Below are 17950 nucleotides of genomic sequence, written 5' to 3' on the forward strand. Positions count from 1 at the left end.
CTAGCTAGTCTGTTGGTATCCTCAAGACTCAAGCCCTGGGCAGGCATGAGGGGTGCATGTGTGCCATGTTGCTCCTTATTGGGGATTGTTGGTGTAAAGGATTACAAAATATTAGCTTTACATTACAATCCTAAACAGAGTTATACCCTTCTGACATCATTGTGCAGTCCCGAGTTCCATCACTGAGTTCCACCACCTCTTTTCCCAGAAAAAAGCCCTGTTGCAAAGTATTTCATACCGTCCCTGCAAGGTTGACACAGATGGACTGCAGCTTTGCAATACGTTCAATGTCTAGATGTATCACTTTGGGGCAATACTTCAGTGCCCCTTTATCTCAAGAACAGGTGTGTTCTTAAGGGCTATCTTAAGGGCTATCTCCGACCAAATGTCCCTCCCCAGCCCCCTCAGTCAACATCTGGGGCCCAGTCATACATCTGGCCCTTTGTCATATGAGATGCAGGAGGGCTCAAATCTGAATTTCACTTTAGAAACTGCAGCTGTGGACATGGTGGCTGCATGTTTCATTACCTGTACTGTCGCTGGGATCCTGACTCCACAGAAATTTGGTTATGAAGACCGCACAATTCAAGGTGATGCTTGGATGCTTTAGGGTTATGAGGGTTAAAATACAAGCAATTTTATATGTGTTTGCATATATTTGCATATCATTGATGTGTCTATGCATTAGGGTTCTGCAAATAAGCCATTAAGTTTTAATCACAAAAACATAATGTGTAAGAATATCGGTAAAAAAGGACCTGTGTAATGAAGTAACGCATCACACAATCGTACAAACTAGGCTCTTCTTTGCATTTTGCAAAGTCCCCAAAACTTTCTGTTCCATGTATTTCTGGGATGCATGGATTTACAGCAGAGCAAATGAACTAAGTAGCTCTTTTTAAAAACCTCCAAGAGTTCAGGGCGTGGTGGCTTCCCAGCTAGTTTGGTTTCACAGATACGATGTTCAAGGTGAGAACGCCAGCCTGACTCCTCTTTCTCTTCCTGTATTCATTGTGAGAGTTTCTCGTTCTTTCCTTATGGTCTTCTAAGGAGGGGGACTCACATTTTCAGGGCTCCTACCATGGAGGCCTAATCCACTTATTCCCATGCAAGCATGATGCCGAATTAGCTGACCATGTCCAATAGGGACAGTTCAATTTAGACGAAAATTCTGTTTTCTACAAGAAACTGCCGTGAATGGAATCTACCTCAATAAAATCTACAATTTAATTGTCTAAAGATTGATTTCTGTACGTTGGGTTGATGCTTCCCCTGATGAGGTCACTCTGTAAAACTAAACTAATATAAATATTTCCAATATAGAGAAGACTGGTGTTGTCACTGACTTTGCAGTGTCAAGAATTAGAAGAAAGGACAACCTGCACAGAGGTGACTTTCTGACAGAAACATGGCTCCCTTGACAAATTACTGTGCCATTCAAACCGGATCCATGAATGTTAATTTGGTTTTTGTGCACAAATGACATGCAAGCAGTGACTGCTGAACCCTAAACACACTTTCCGTGAGCGACAGTACGCTCTGCAGTGTACACATTTAGTTGACCTGAACAGCCACTGGCTTCCAAGAGCAAGGCAAGTACCACAGAGGGGTGTCCCCCACCCCCAAACCACCTCCTTCCTAGGAAAGGATTCCAAAGATAGCGTCCTCGCAGGTGTTTGAGTGACTGGTGTGGCATATGCGAGGCCTCGAAGCCCCACTGGGAAGCTGCAGCAAGCTTTGAAATCAATAGCACAAAATAGCTAATTGGCTGGTTTTTTTTTCAAAATTATGAGAGAAGAGATATGGGAATTAATTGGCAGGAACTATTACTGGCTTGACATTAATCATGCTCCAAACGTAGCTAGCTCTGCAGGATCAAGGTCTTGTTTTTTGGTTTGTTTGTTTTTTTAAATCATGAGTCTTTGGGGAACAGGGAGTTTAACCCTTTCCTCATATACCATTTTTCTGGATCAATTCATCTCTCCAAATTTTGACTTCTCAATAGGGAGGAAATTTTTGTGAGGGAGAGCCTGGGCCAGAGCAAAAAAAATCCCCTGCTGGTGGTGGCCTAGGGATTTTTTTAAAAATTGGGGTTTAATGTCTTTTGGGATCTGTTCCTTTAATATTTATTGTTTTATTTTTTATATTGGCTGTTTCCACACATCCTTAAATGGACGGCCCACTCACCGAACGCTGCTGGCTTTTCTCTTTCACATGTCTCTGATTTCAAAATGGTAGCAGGCTGTTTAGCTTCCGTTTTTTCGGCATCTTTTCTGAGAATGCATTTCCCGAGTTCCTCGAAAAGGTGCTGAAAAAATGGAAGCCAAACAGCCTGCTACCATTTTGAAATTGGAGACATGTGTGGAGTGAAGGAGAAAAGCTGGCAGCATTTGGTGAGTGGGCCGTCCTTTTAAAGACGTGTGGAAACGGCCATTGTTGTTACCTGTCTTGTGTCCCTGGAGGCCCAGTAGAAAAGCAGGTTTATAAATAAAATAAAATAAATCCGGAAACATTATTGTGATTATGGAAAAAGTCAAATGGCAGCTTGGATGAGGGTAAGGTAGATCAACATAATGGTGCAGAGGAAATTTTAATTCCCTGTCCCCCACAATTGCTTTTATTTATTTTAGTAAACAGACATCTCATAACAGACATCTTGAACTCTCTTCTTGTTCAGCTATATTAGCAAAGGGCCTTCAACATCAACGTCACTTATGATAACCAGAGTATCTTTAGCATTTATATCAAAGAGAGAATTTTGACAGGATGAGTTTATATACTAGGATCTGGGAGAACCAGGTTCGAACCCCCATTTTGCCACAGAAGCTCACTGAGTGACCATGGGCCAGTCACACACCCTCAGCCTCACCTACGTCATAGGGTTGTTGTAAGGAAAAAATGGAAGAGGGGAGAACAAACTAAGCTGCTTTGGGTCCCTACTGGGGAGAAAGGCAGGGTATAAATGAAAGAAATAAAAATAGTTCAAGTAAATACATTTGATTTTCCATGAGGAAGGCACATTTGAGCATGGTGATAGACAGGACTATTTATCTCTTTTACATTTCTGAGGAAAAAAGAATACCGTAGGTGCAACTTTCCCCCTCTCTGGAACATGGAACCTGCTCTGCTCCCATTTGTAAACGTGAGAGAAGCCAAGCCATGTTTCTTGAAATGCAGGCTGCTCCGTTGAAATGGAACTTTGCTAGGCCACGTAGAATCTTGCGACGTTCTCCGGCCAGTCCCTGGGGATATTGATCAGAACCATGAAAAGTAAGTGCACAGTTGGAATAGAGTTGACACTTAGAGTCTTTTCCTTTTCCTTTTAAATTCCTGGCTGAATTGGGAGCTGATCATATTCCCTTCTCTCTCCCTACTCCACCTGTTCTATACAGGAAGACAGACTGAAGGTGTGGTGGGGTTGCCAGTCTCTTAAATCTGCAGCCAGTAATGGATTTTAAAATACAGGCGGATTCTCTGGGCTGCAATCTTTACAGCCCAGAGCTATAAGCTTTAAGCTTTCCAAAAGTTAAATGTCTCTGTATTTGGGATTCTCCACAGGCAAGCAAAAACGGTTAGGTTGCCTTGCACCTTATTCCAGTTCAACATACAAAATCAGTAGGTAAAATCACAGCCCAGAGATAAACTATCACCTGCCAACTGGTGCAGGTCAAACGGCCATTAAAAGCATAGCAGCAGAGGCTGGTAAAAGTAAAAGAAAAGGACCCACGCCTGCTCTAAAAGCTGTGGCACAAAAAGAAGACGGAAAAAAATCTTTCTTGGTGCTATTTTATCCCAGTTTATACACTGACGTTTAGAGTTTTGGACATCAGCAGGGCTTTTGTTCTGGGAAAAGAGGTGGTGGAACTCAGTGGATTGCCCTTGGAGAAAATGGTCACATGGCTGGTGGCCCCGCCCCCTGATCTCCAGACAGAGGGAAGTTTAGATTGCCCTCCGTGCCACTGAGCGGCGCATAGGGCAATCTAAACTCCCCTCTGTCTGGAGATCAGGGGGCGGGGCCACCAGTCATGTGACCATTTTCAAGAGGTTCCAGAACTCCATTCCCCCGCGTTCCCCCTGAAAAAAAGCCCTGGACATCAGTTTCAAATGTGCCGTTGAGAACTGAAGTTTCATGTCTGGCCCACTTTGTAGTAAGCACAGCCCCAATCGCTCATGAAATTGCTGTGTATTTAAAGATGAAATTTAATGTTCTCCAGTCCAAACACACTTTGGCTGGGGTCAATCACCTTCATCAGTATTGACTGCATATCATTCAAACCAGGCAAATAGATGAGGAAGGGAGTAGAAACATCTGCCTTGGTTATGAAAAGATTTGCCAAGCCTATGCATTCAAGCGTTAATAGCCGGGTGTTTCAAGCCCTCAAGAATAATATAAGCTGTGTCATTAGAGCGACAACAGCCAGCTCTGTTATGAGGCCTTCATCTGAGTTACCTCAATTGTTAATGAAGGAAGCAGGAAAAATGGAAAGAGAATATTTCAGGTTAAGAAATCACAGCCAATTAACCTACTTTCCTTCTCTCCTAAAGCAGCCAGTTAACAGAAGGCAGGTGTGCTTAGCAACTTTGTGAATGATACAAAAACTACAGGGATTACAAACAATATAAAAGATGTGCGATTTAAAAATGTAATAAGAGAGAAAGAGTTAACCATTAATGCGGAAGTCAGGAAAGAGAACTGTAGGAGTGCTGTAATTAGGCACAAACAACTGAAGATATTTAGACGGGCCATTTATTATAATCCCAACATTCTTGGCAACCCTACAAATATTATTAGCCAACTGTATATACTATGATGCTTTGGCATAAAAGGCTGTCATTAATGGAAATATCCTCTCCTTAGATTAAGAAGCGGCCGGCAGCATGTTTTCCTTCAGTGTCAGCTCATTTTGAGTCCTCCTGGGTTCTGTCTGAGGGGTCACGTCCCAAGAACGATATCCACACACTGGAAGCCAGTAAAAGGAACTCAAATAGGACAATCAAAGGCCTCCAAGACAAGATGTAGCAGAGGAAGCTGAAGGGATGCTGCATGTTTGGGAGTGTATCCAGAATGGCATTTTGCCACCTTTCCTTTGGTCTTTTCCTGTCCCCTAATCTTGATATATTTGTATATTTACAGCATCTTTGCAGTCCCTTGGCACAAGTTCATGAACATCTCCAGAACATCTCATAGAATGGGATTTATGTGAAAGCACACTCCCGCACTCCTTGCCCAGAAGGAGGATCTAGTGGCTCAACAAAACTCCTTGGATCAGACCCTGATGAGTACGGCTACAAAGGAAACATGCGATAAGCACAGGGCACTGGTTTCTGCTATTAACCCCAACGTCCTGTAGTATTAACCTATACATCGCTATCCTGACTAGGCTTAAGTTGATTACTAACTGGCATTAATTTGCCTCTAGATGGCCTAAAGAATGATTTCTTCCATTAGGTGCAAAAACATCAAATCTGATTCAGTAGATGATCTCTGTGAACAGAAGAGGGGACAATTTGCTCCAGTTCCACTCCCCTGTGGCAGATCTCCCGTTGCCCCTCATGCTATTCCTTGTGGGGTTCCCTGTTCCCCAGAAGCACCATCTAAGGGGATATTTGGGGCTGCAGAGGGAGGAGGAAAGTCCTACTCCACTGATGAAAAACCATTTCAGCAACAGAAAATACTTCCGGATCCAACTCATAGGCTTCAGCCCTCCTGCTGCAACCCCATGCTGTCTGTAGTTAATGCATGCCATATTTAAGTACATGGAATAGAGACAAAATTAAGCATATAGTTTAGTATGTAGTATTTCACGATAACATCATTAAGTACCATGAATGACAATTTATTAGATTTGACTGTCAGGTACCGCTCTGAAGGTCTAAGGTGAAAGGTCAGCAGGACAGACTTGTTTATCCACTAACCTTAGCCTCATCTATAGACTAATATTACGGGGGCCTTTCTTGTTGGAGGGGCTCAGGGCAGTTGGCCCTCTTTGCTCCCCTCCGCCTATTCATTTATTACTGTATACTGTCATTGTGTCAAAGGGCAACAAAACCCTCTTTTCAGTTATACAGTGTACAGATAGAGAATCCTAAACCGAGTTACATCTGTCTAAGATACTGAAGAGAGGGAAGGTGGCATGGTATAGTCTGATCTCATCAGATCTCAGAAGCTAAGCAGGGTCGGTACTTGGGATGGGCAACGACCAACGAAGAATCGGCAGATGAAGGCAACAGCAAACCGCCTTTGCTTCTCACTTGCCTCGAAAGTCCCTTGCTGGGGTCACCATAAGTCAATTGTGACTTGAGGGCACAGACACAAGCAAGTCATTGAAGTCAAAAGGCTTAGTAGGGTGTAACTCTCCTAAGAATGACACCTTTAAATGTGTATAACTTAGTCTGTTTGCACACATGTTGGATAACCATTTTCAATGGACTTCAGCAAACATTTGCTACAGGGTTTTCCAAATCAGTCCCATGCAGCGCATGAGAGCGCTTGCGCGGTCAGCGTAGTGATGTCAGTTCTGGAAGTGACATCATCATACCGGCTCCAGGATGCACACCCACCTTGTGCACACGCGAAAGAACACCTCGTGCTCCCCACAAGGTAAGTGCCAGGTACTCCACCCTCCTGACAGGAAGTGAGGGGTACCTGGCATCCCTAATGAAAGCAGCGGATCTTTTATAGTGCTGTGTCAAGATGGCTCCATTATTGATATATTATTGTTATATATATATTGATAGGGTTTTTTGGAATTTTTGCTACGAATTCATTTTAGGTACTCATTTTTGCTATGAATTCATTTTAGGTACTCATGAATTTATTTATCATGTAAAACCACCCTTTCATAACTGGCAGACTTCTGTCATAACCCCTTTTGGCAGTCACTTTAACAAGAGCTGCTATGACTATTTTTTAAATAGAGCTGCTATGACTTTTTTTAAAAAAATCAAACATTTGAACAAATTAATATGTTCCCATTTCTGCCAAGCCACAAGTGTAGACAAGATACTAGTCCACAATTTTGGATATTGTGAAGCGGCCCGGGGCATTCTGTTGGCTTTTCGTATGAGGTCATGGTTCCTGTTCTTTAAAGGTATCTGAGAGTGTCTCTAGATGAGACATCTGACATGTGAAGAACACGTGTCAGGACATGCAATGGTAACCAGGGAGGGTAGTTTAAAAAGACAGAGCCAGCAGCAGGGCAAAGGCTTTGCTATACACTGGAGCTTTGTGATGGGACTGTGAAATGCCAGAAGGGAAACTTCAGTCCTTTATAACCTCTCCAGGTCCAAGCCCAACTCTGGAAGGTAGCTACAGCCCATTTCCATTCCTCGCTGCCCTCTGGTTGCCATTCCACACAGTTTTAGACTGGAGATATGAAACTGACAAAGAATTCAGGGAGGTAAAGATGAAATTAACAAACCCTCTGAGGAGCGATCTCTGCCAGCTCTGTCTTTTTAAATTGCGCTTCCTGGCTAATGTTGCTCCCTACACTTGATGTAGAGAAACTCATAGAAGATGCGGTTTCAACAGATGCAGCCATTCTGCATGACAGGAAATTGCAAATGACAGTCTCAGTAGTAGGATGGATTTGTCTTGCATCAATGCTTCATGAACCACCCGAGGAGAACCATTACTGGGGGGCAGGATAAAAAGGCACTTGGCCTGAACAGGAGGATGCTCTGCCATAGCAGACACTTCTGTAGGGTTAGAATATAAATCTGGCCCTTGCCAGAAAAGGAGTGGAGAGGCACCTTGGCTTAGTCTGTTATCAGGAGCAAGCAGGAGCAGAAGCATCACCCCCATTCTGCAGTCACTCCACTGGCTACCTATCAGTTACCGTGATCCGTTCAAGGTATTGGTTATCACGTTCAAAGCTCTTCACAGCCTTGATCCATCATACCTACCTTGGTCCGCCTCCCTCCCTATGTTCTTCCACGGGAACTTAGCTCATCTGAACAGGATCTCCTGCAGGTGCCTGCCTGCACCTGGGCAAAATCAACAGCAGCCTGCACACAGGCTTTCTCTGTGGTGGCCCCTTCCCTGTGGAACGGCCTGTCTGAGGAGGTCAGGAGAGCCCCCACTCTTTAGCTTTCCACAAATGATGCAAAACCAAATTATTCAAAAAGGCTTTTGTATTGTAGGGAGGGGCTCCCAGATGTTTCGCTAATGAGTTAAGGAATGTAGACTTCACCACTGTGCTGCCTTACATACTATCTGTTGTTTTAAATATGTGCTCCTATGAGCTACCTGTGCTTCATGTGGTCTAATGTCAGCCCTAGAATTGCTTATGTTCTGTTTCAGCATTTCTTCAGTTCTTTATTGGATTCTTGCTAATGCTATGTCTTTGTAAACATGTATTTATTTACCCTATGGCATTGTTTATGGAAATGCCCAGGGCTTTTTTTCAGCTGGAATGCGGTGGGAGTTCTGGCACCTCTTGAAAATGGTCACATGGCTGGTGGCCCCGCCCCCTGATCTCCAGACAGAGGGGAGTTGAGATTGCCCTCCACGCCGTTCAGCGGCAATCTAAACTCCCCTCTGTCTGGAGATCAGGGGGCGGGGCCACCAGCCATGTGACCATTTTCTTTCAGGGCAACCCACTGAGTTCCACCACCTCTTTCCCCAGAAAAAAGCCCTGGAAATGCCCTTGATATTAACTGTACTAATCTCACACTGTGTAATCCGCCTTGAGTCTCAGTGAGAAAGGCAGACTATACATGACATAAATAAAACAAATAATAAAATAGTCCTGTGAGCATAGCCACAGTTCATTAGGTTCTAGCCTTGGACCAGAACCAACCCACAGGCAGTAGCCATTATATGGATCTGAGCCACTGCAAGGCTTTTTGCAGAGCCCACAAGGCTTCAGTAAAACTGCAACAGCCCACCTCTCTGTGCTGCGTTCCCGCTGTTTAACCCCACTTGCACTCTGCTGTCATCTCTCTTGCAACGCAGCACGGGGGAAATGCTGACCTTGAAAAAGGGGTGCTGCTGAGGTGGCAGCTGGGTGCCTGCTGGATCCTGATGAGCTGTTCAGTTTTAAATTGCACCGTCTCACTCTTTAAACTCTCACCTGCAGCGCTGAACTGCAGTTGTTAGAGCAGGCAGCAAAATCCAGGGTCTCCCCTCTAACTCCTTGAAGCCCAACAAGGTAAAGGTTTCTTTTTAATACCGCTGGGGCAATTTCCCCCTCTGCATTGGTTATGGCACTGCGATGAATCCTGGCATTTTAGAAAAGAGACAGTGCGGTACAAAAGATGGATTTTGCTACAGTGGGTCAGGGTTTTGTTCTCTTATGTTTTTGATTTGTAATGTCTGCCTGAACAGCAGTGTCTGTTTATGGGGGTTGTTTTTAAAAGTCAGGTTCTGTGACATTAGAGCAATTCAATTAGACCCAATTGCTAGCACGAGCGTCATTCAATTCACGGATGTTTATGGCTGCAGCAAGCTCTGCAACTTTATTTTCATAACCAAGCTAATAAAGATCCATCTCTCCCTGCATTACGGCAGCTAACCTAATTGTCAGCAATGCATTCACTGATCTGAGATTTGTTCTAAAGGTTGCTAGCCTCTACTTAACAGAAAACTGATATTGCATTGACCAGTAAACTGATTTTACCTTCTAAGCCCTCTGTTATCTGCTGTAACCTTCACACAAACAGTTGCCTGTAGCATTTGCATTCCCCTCGTCTAGCTAAATGTGAAAAACTGGTCTCAGCTCACAGCTGTTGCCGAACATACTGTCTCTCTTTTGCTGTACACAGATCTGATCACTGATTCCTATTGCTTTCTTCCTGTATTAATTTGACAATCTTTGGCAGCTGCTGAGGTTTCAGGACAGCATGCAACTCTGTACTCAGAAGATGAAGACACCGGGTTGTGTTTGACAGCATTAAGGAGATCATCCGTTGAAGTGATTTTGCTGCCATCACAGAAGCAGAAGAGAAGACCAAGGCAAGTATCTAGCCCAATTTACCGGCTTGCCAGGCAGACCGGTCACTTTCCATCCAAAATCTAAAGGGTGCAGGGAGTGGACTTGAATTACTTGCATTCTGGACATATTTGGAGCCTACCCCAAATATGTGACCACACACATACCACCCAAATTTGGCGACAGGGCTTTTTTTCAGCTGGAACATGGTGGAATGGAGTTCCGGCACCTCTTGAAAATGGTCACATGGCCGGTGGCCCCGCCCCCTGATCTCCAGACAGAGAGCAGTTGAGATTGCCCTCCGTGCCAGCGGCGTGGAGGGCAATCTAAACTCTCCTATGTCTGGAGATCAGGGGGTGGGACCACCAGCCATGTGACCATTTTTGCCGAGGGTGATCTAAACTTTTAAAAACTCCCTCCTTGTTCCAGCTGACCCAAAGTGACGGCATTGTGCAGTCCTGAGTTCCCCCACCTCTTTTCCCTTGCAACAGCTACATAAGAGCCCTGCTGGATCAGGTCAAGACTTGTCTACTGCAGCATCCTGCTTCCTCTTGTGTAAACAAGCAAAAGAAAAATAAAGGTAACAATCCTTCTCATGTTGCTAGTCCCCTCCATCCTGGCATTCAGAGGTATACTGCCTCTCAACACGGAGGTTTCATTATCGCTCATCATGACTAGTCAAGTGCATAGATTGTGGTTCAATAACTTCATCCATCTATGAAGTCTAGCAGAACAGGCAGCAAAGTTAAATAACCATTTAGAATTAAAACAACAGATAGATATTTATTTCTAGTCCAAATTAAAGGGAGGTTAGAAAGGCCACAGGTTTGTCTTTTGGCAAAAGCGGTAGTCTTTATGGACTTTTTCCAGTTCCTTCATTTGTTTCATAATCTTCAAATTAGGAAACAGGAGTTCAGGTTACGATCATATGTCCAAATATCTTAAACTGGCAAGTCTTCTAAAACAAAGCAACATATATCTGAAAAAAATATTGGGTTGGATCCAGCCTTTTTTTCTCTCAACTTTGCCCAGTTTTCCTCCTTATCACAGCCCTGCCCCACATTTGTCCAGAAGGGTCCAAAAATTCCCAACAGAGCCTCTTTGGATGATGCAAGGGGACACCCCCTTCCTTTTTCACCAGTGGAAAATCTGGTTGGATCCAATCCATACACACTTATTCTTGCAGGCCAAAATATTCCAATATTTCAGATTTATGGAACACATTTTATCACCTCAATCTTAGTCTGTGTGCATTTACTCCGAATGAACCCCACTGTGTGAAAATACCTAACTCCCAAGTCAATGTGCCTTAAGCATCCTGGGTCTTACTAGAGAAGCAAACTCCATTTAGGTCAATGAAATTATTTCTGGGGGCTCCTTGATGCCTACTCCCCGCTTCCCCTGAGACAATAGTGCAGGACAAGAAGTAGTTGGAAGAGGTATCAGTTGGCATATAGTTGCTGGTTTTGTACAACAGCATCTTTATTATTCATGTTGATACCCTGTCCCATATGATATTGGCATGTCCTTATTATAACTTCTATCATGGCTTATGGATTGCCCCTATTTTAACTGAACTACCTCCCACTATATCGAAAGATAATATAGCAACCTATCAGCTGGTGGATACCCTGACCTAGACAGCCCAGGCGAGCCTGATCTCATCAGATCTCAGAAGCTAAGCAGGATTTAGCTTGGTTAGTAATAGGATGGGAGACCTCCAACAAAGACCAAAGTTGCAGAGCCAGGCAATGGCAAACCACCTCTGACAGTCTCTTGCCATGAAAACCGCCATCAGGGGTTGCCATAAGTCAACTATGACTTGAGGGTACCACACACACATCTGTTGCTGGATAGAGATCCAAGGACTACGCTGGCTTTGGCCAAGGACCTCTCCACCATATTTTCCTTAAAGAAATAAAGACTCTTTATCCGCTGCTCAAGATCATTGGATCAAAGGGGCTTGAAAGAAAAGGAAAGAACTCATGTTGAGCTCTGTAATCCAATTTGAACTAGCAACTATTCCGTGCGAGGACTGGCACAGACCTCTAGTACATTGTGGTTCTTGGGCACTCTTAAGCATTTTGAAGCACACTAAGTGAATCCTTTAGAACATTAGATCAAACTTAACCCCCTCCCCCCCCCCACACACCTCTTATTCTAGGCTGCTGAATAATGCAAATCAAAAGCTTGCTGCATAATCAGTGCTTTTGAGTTTCACGAACAAATAAAATTAAGCCATTCACAGGTTATAGAACAGCAAGTACAGTTGAATTGTCTAAGCAACAGCTTAGCATTTTCTGTGATGGATTCTTTATTTGCTTGCTCAAATACACACCGGATTATGGCGAAATCTGTTTGCTTTTCAATATCAGGATGGTGGTATTCTTGATGCAACTTTCTTAACACTAATTTTAACTTTCAGAACGTTCTGTGCCAGCTATAGTCAACCAGCTGCAATAAAAACAACGTGAGCTGCTTCCCTCACTTAATGGCTCCTTCAGTGACATTATGCTTTTAAAAAAAGAGATTTTCTTACAATGAATTCTGTACCACAGCAATTACATTTTCACTTCTTCCCCGGCATGCAGGGTCATGACAAGAGCTAAAGAAATTGGTGTAACGATGTAAAAGGTGAGGGAAATTAAGGTGAAATCCCGCAGGGTAAAACACACACACTGGTTCTGAGAGAACAATAGTTTCATCCTTTGGTTGCTTTGAAAATCTGTTTTTCACAAATGTTCTCTCACTTAAAAAAACTTGACACACTGAGTACAGGACTTGCAAGATGTATCAAGAACAGCTTTCAGTTTGCAAAAAAAAAATGCATTCTGACAAAGGTTGGCAATGTTTTAATGAATATCCATTTACAGCGACTTAAGAGTTTAAAATAATATTTTTGGTAATCTCAAGGCTATATGTATTCTCCACGGTATTTCTAACCTCAGCTGCCAGTTCTAATGGAAATGCCACAATGAAAAATTTGATAACAGAGCATGTCCACATTAAAGAACTAGAAGAAATAAGGGAGTTTTGTGCTTAAAATCCAGTTACAAACACATTCACTTACCTGTGATTTCAAAGGCAGGTACATTCCAAGGTTGCTTAGGAATTTGGCCTGCGGTAAGCAATTCCACTGCAAGCACAAATTGGTAACTTGGCCATTACTATTTCCATAGCTATGCAGTCCATCCCACGTACAAGTGCATTACTATGTCAATGGACTTCTCCTTCCCCGAGTGGAGAAATTAGCCTGCAAGGTACTTTTTGGTGTATTGTCGAAGGCTTTCACGGCCGGAGAACGATGGTTGTTGTGGGTTTTCCGGGCTGTATTGCCGTGGTCTTGGCATTGTAGTTCCTGACATTTCGCCAGCAGCTGTGGCTGGCATCTTCAGAGGTGTAGCACCAAAAGACAGAGATCTCTCAGTGTCACAGTGTGGAAAAGATGTTGGCAGGTCATTTGTATCTACTCAGGAGGGGTGGGGTTGAGCTGAGTCATCCTGTAAGAGTTTCCCAGGGTGTGGAATGCTAATGGAGGGAGGCTTCACTGTATCCTGAGGAGGGTCTTTTGGTGCTACACCTCTGAAGATGCCAGCCACAGCTGCTGGCGAAACGTCAGGAACTACAATGCCAAGACCACAGCAATACAGCCCGGAAAACCCACAACAACCATCGTACTTTTTGGTGATAGAACAGGTGAGGGGCAAGCCACTCTCTTAAATAAAATGCTAAGATCCACTTTTTTAAGATGCCTAAAGAACCTTAAGAGCCGATTGAAACCATGCTGTTAACCAGCTGCAAGGGGTTTTTAAGACTGGCAGAGCAGAAAGGAGTTTGGCTGCCTGACTTCCAGGGCTTTAAGATTTTTATTTTACTTTGTTTATTCCCCACCTTTCTCTCCAATGGGGACCCAAAGTGGCTTAATTCTCCTCTCCTCCATTTTTTTCTGCACAACCACCTTGTGAGGTAGGTTAGGCTGAGTGTGTGTAACTGGCCCAATGTCACAAGCTTTCTTGGAGGAACAGCCACTTAAGTTGGAGGAAGGCACCACTGGTGAGAGGAAAGCTTCAAACTTTGCTTAGTTGAAAGGTAGGAGGATCCAGGCCATGGTATTTAAGCTAAAAAAAACTCAATTAGCCATATGAATTTTGATTAATTAGTCAACTGGATATACATTTGCAAATAAAGCATGAATTCTGAAGAGAAAAAGAGTGATCTGTTTTTAGGTGATACTTGGAAGAGGTAGTTTCTCACATTTGTGAGAGAGCTGCCTTTCTGAAAACGGCACCTGCCATCTGTACTTATCAAAAAGTAGGTGAGCTAAAAATGTCTTCGATAAATGTAAATAAAGCAAGAATGCCACTTACATAACATATTAGTTGAAGCGCAACTTTTGGATTCAAATGTTTTTGAATTATCTATCCAACCAATTAACTAAATGTATCTCTGAGGTACAACTGTTCACTTGATATAAGCAGCTGTCTTAGATTTAGACATGGACAGCATTTTGGTTACATAACAGTTTGAGAGTTAAAGCTCTCTGATTTGCCAGCTGACACCGGAGGGCTCTACCTTCACAGAACAGGTTTCATAGTCAAGGTCCAAGCTCTAGGGTTGCCAGCCTCCAGGTGGTGGCTGGAGATCTCCCGGAATTACAACTGACCTCCAGGCCACAGAGTTCTGTTTACCTGGAGAAAATGGCTGTTTTGGTGGGTGGACTCTATGGAATTATACCATGCTGAGGTCCTTTCCCTCCCCAAACACTGCCTTCTCCAAGTTTCACCCCCCAAATCTCAAGGAATTTCCCAACTTGGAGATGACAACCCTACCGAGGTCATTGCTATACATGGTCTCTCCATTTATTTAACTAGCTGAATGACACCACCATACACCCATGTGCAGGCAAATAACTACATTAAAAAATTACTTTTGAGGGCTAATTTTTCTGAAACTCTTTATTAATTCATCTAGGCCTTTCTGGATGTCATGGCTTGTAAGGCTGACCTCTATAACCTGTATTAAGAAAATCAAAATGGCGACCATTCTGCCTCCCTCAGCTGTCTTCTCATGAGATATGAAGCTGTAATTTCTGACAAAACTGTGACAAATGGGACCTAGTTCTCCATGAGGTGGTAAATCTGTGCTCAGGCTACAGGCACCCATGATTGAATCCTCTTCTCTATGACCCACTCTCTCTGCATTAGGGAGGTCAGATACACTCTTTTCCAGAAGACATTCCACCTTTTTTTAAAAATTGAGGCCTGTTGTCTGAAAGTTCTGGATCTGCCTCTGTCCAGCAAAATCAACTAAAGCGGCCATGGAAGCTTGATTCTTGATGATCCACAAGGTGCCCACAATAATCTGCAGTTGGAAAAAGGGCTGCTCAAGATAACCAGACTATTTGAGGGGAATTACAGCTGATGAGCCATCAGAAGGGACAACAGAAGGGCCTTGCCAGGTTCCCCATCTGGATAGCACACACACCATACTACTATGAGTGTAGTATTTCTACTTAAAGTAACCGTCCATGTGCATATATTAATATAAATTAGAAATTCAATTTTCATGCAAATATACTTTATTTTCTTCCTTTGTCCATTCTGAGGACAAAATGTTCCCTTTTGGTCATCAGTTGATGGTCACTGTATTTTTCAGAGGATTCCATACTAGTCGGGTTGCCAGGCCCCCTCAATCTCCCAGTGGGAGATTGGGGCCTGGCTCTTACCTGGGGGGGGGGGTGCGCACGCGTGTGCACTCACTCCTGCGTGTGCGCTGTTGGGGGCTGCTGCGGAGTGCAGGAATGTTCCTGCGCTCCGCAGGGGCCCACAACGGGCCCGATCCGCGCCAAAACAGGCCCGATCCACGCCTATTTTGGTGCAGATCGGGTCCATTTTGGGCCCCCGTGGAGCGTAGGAACACTCCCGCGCTCCAGAGGGGCCCCGATCCAGGCCAAAACAGGCCTGATCCTGGTGGCTGCTGTGCGCGGGGGGGGGGGGCAGCACCGCAGGGGGGCACGCATGGAAGGTGCACGCCCCCCCCGCTGGCCAGGTAAGTAGGGGCGGGAGATCCCCCGCCCCCACCGGGGATCTGGCAGCCCTACATACCAGGCCTCTGCATCATATAGCAGCATGATATAGCTACACATTTTTCAGCCTTAGTGAGATTTTTCCTTGTGTCTGGTTCTCCTCTACTTTCAGCCCACACCATTAACAGCAGTTTCTGGCTTCTGCAGACTGCATCAGTTCTCAAGTGTAGCAAGGTGCTATTTTTCTATAGGTTGCTTCACATAACAGATTTTCTGCACAGATATCACTTTCATTTAGGAAAAAAATTGCCTGTGAGTACTGTGAGCAAATCCAAGACTAAGTAAGAAAGAATAAGTCGTCATATAGGCCTTGTATTTTGAAAAGTCTGGGCGGAGTACCCGTCCAGGCCAGAATTCTCTCTTAGAATGACCGTGTAATTACTTATGTTTTAAAACATTGCACAAAGTTCCAGGGCTTAAAGGAGCTAAGGATTTAATTCAAAGAGAAGCGTGGAAGTTGGATAGGTTTTGATTAGATGAAATTGGTTAAATATCAGTGATGACGTAGAATGCATGATATGGAAACTGGCAAAATCGTTAAGCTAGACAGAAATGATCTGTCTAGAAGTAGCAGACCATACTAAGATATAGTTGTTAGAATGTATAGGGAGACCACTTGTTTTGACCTTTAGTTAATCTAAAATTGAGTATTGTGTAGGTAAAAGATCGTATTTAGTTTGAAAAGACACAGGAGTTGGAATACGAGATATAATATTTACGAACTCTGATTAAGGTATGTTCTGTGTATTCTGTATTTTATTGTTACAACTCTTGTAGTGCAAAATGTTCCTCTGACCCTGTTACTCGCTTTTCTTCTTTTGTACCCCTCTTTGTTCTGAAAATTTAAAAAAGAAAAATTAAAAAGAGAAGCGTGGAAACCGAATCTTGCACAAAAATGCTTTGATTCAGAGCAACATCACTTTATCTGGTATTTCTACGTGGCATTATGTAGACCAGTAAGCATACTGCATACAAGTAGTACACACTGAAGAAATACATGGGGGCACCTTCTTGCTTATCAAAACAAATGAGATCAACTAAAGCCTGCAACCCTTATTTAAATTTATGTTGTCATTATCTTCCTTTAATACTGCTCAGCACCAGGAAAATGGGCTGTAAAGTTTTAAGGTAAAAAAGGGGCAAAAAGCAGCAACAAGGAGAAGCTCAGCTCACGTAAAGGAAACAAGCACAGGGTGCGGTGACCTGAGCCGTTTTTCTTCCCCTTTCACACAGCGGCTGCAGTTTGAAACCCTGCCCTGCCCCCCCAAGAGTCGACTTCCAGCTGCTCAAACACTCCCTTTGATGCTGCTGGTGGACGTGGACGAAAGCCAGATCCAATAGCCACTGGTGGGTTCTAAGCCTATGGACCAAACTGTCCAGGCAAACGAATGCATCCCTCACTGGTAGTTTAGAAAACCTCCAAGAGATTAGGTTAAAAACAGCTGTTAAGCAAGCAGCCCCTTTAGTTCCCACAGAGGTGTATATATATTTATATGCACACCAAAAAAGTAGAAAAGGATCGTATCATTGGCTGGACTGACCACTAAGGAGGTCTTGAGAAAGTGTTGGAGTAAATTCAGGGTTGCAGGGAGAGAGAAGATTGCAGGACAGAAAATATTTAGGGAGAAGAATATTTACCAGCATTTCAGAATCCAAAATTGCTTCTAACTGTTACCTGTTTTTCAAATAGACTTTCTGTAAAGTATTATTAAGAATAGAACCAGTGTTCAAACTGTATTATTTTATTTAAGTTTTCCTACATTTTTCAGCAAAGAAAATAATTAAATGCTATCCCTACATTTAATAACCAAGGGCAGGTCCCTCATCCAAATCCAAACGATACCAGCCAGAGCTATGGTTTAGGATTCTGCAAATCTGAGGGAGTTAGCAGAAATTTTTGTCTTTAACCTCCCCCTCCCCACTACCCTTGCGT

The sequence above is a fragment of the Eublepharis macularius genome, chromosome 3, assembly GCF_028583425.1.
Source record: "Eublepharis macularius isolate TG4126 chromosome 3, MPM_Emac_v1.0, whole genome shotgun sequence".
Taxonomy (NCBI): domain Eukaryota; kingdom Metazoa; phylum Chordata; class Lepidosauria; order Squamata; family Eublepharidae; genus Eublepharis; species Eublepharis macularius.